This window comes from Balaenoptera borealis (genome assembly GCF_965194805.1).
Source record: "Balaenoptera borealis genome assembly, chromosome: 2".
NCBI lineage: Eukaryota > Metazoa > Chordata > Mammalia > Artiodactyla > Balaenopteridae > Balaenoptera > Balaenoptera borealis.
In genome coordinates, this window is record NC_138867.1 from 13,727,585 (window position 1) to 13,729,091 (window position 1,507).

Below are 1,507 nucleotides of genomic sequence, written 5' to 3' on the forward strand. Positions count from 1 at the left end.
CAAGGAGTTCCCTTGCCCTTTCTGATATGCGAGGACACAGTGAGAAGACTATGAACCAGGGAATTAGCCCCCCCCACCGCCAGACACCAATTCTGACTGTACCTTGATCTTGGACTTCCAGCTTCTGGAACTGTGAGAGATAAATTCCTGTTGTAGATAAGCTACTCAATCTATGACATCTTGTTATAGTAGCCTGAACAGACTAATACGTAGTTATGTGGATAAATATCATGTCCCTGATTAGTGCTTGAAATCCTCAAGGGATAAAGTCTATCTACATGATGCCACACCCAATATAAAACACTTGAAAGAAAATTGAAACTTTTGGTCTAACTACATATGTCTGGAGTATATAACATCAAAAATACCTCTTTATAGCTATAACAATAAATTACTTCATTTTTAGGTGTCTTTTCCTTTCCAACAATTCGACATTGTGTAGATAGTCTTTAGATTCCTTTTAAGGGTGTATGAAGTGAAGCTACATGAATTTTAATTTAGCCTATTGCAACTGGCATTGTATAAAGTAACAGATTTATGCCTAACAGAATTTTTAAAATTACAATAAATTTCTTCAGCATATCATTTACATAAAGCACATCAGCCTGCTTACTGGTACTAAAACAGGAAGCAATATAGCAAATAGAAGTGGCTAAAGATAGCCAAAGAAATAGGAAGACTCTATCTATAGAAATTTCGTCTGCATTTTTACTCCGGTTTAAAAATAATTCATACTAATTATTTTAAATAGATTACTGAGTTCACTTAACTGATAAAAATGGACCTATTATCAAATCAAGATTCTGTTTGAATGGATTAAAGCAAATAACTTTTGTCTGAATTTATTTAGTTGATCCAAAACCAGATAAAGAAATGTATTAAAAAATCTGCCAATGTATGAATATAGCGATCTTATTATATACTTAGAACTACCCTGAACTTATGGAGGATTCTGAAAATGCAGGAGGACACGACTGTGCAGAAATGTTGGGGAGTCAAATCTCATGCAGAGGAAGTAAAAACACAGTGTAAGTCTGAATAAAAGAACTATCGCTGCAGGATTAACACTGTGGTTTTGTTTGCTAGACAGGTTCATGGAGGCTTTTTCATCCTCAGAGGTATGATTCTTCCAGGGCCCACCTTAGAAGACTGGTTCTTCTTTCAGAGATGCTCCATTTCTCAGCTCATTTCTAGAACTTCCTTAGGGAAATTGCCCTTACAACTTGTTTCACATGATTTTACTATGTTTATTATTTGTCTTTGGGTTTAATCTTGGGAAAGGCCAAAGTAATAAATAAAATCAAATTTAGAAATAATTCCTGTGATCCAAACTAAGTTATAATTAATGAATAATTACCTTTTTTTTTTTCCTGGAATGGCTCATAGACTAGCCAATTCACTCACTTATACAATTTTATTTAAATTGAGGTATAATTGACATATAACATTGTGTAGTTTAAGGTGAACAATTTGTTGATTTGAGACATTGATATATTATATCATATAA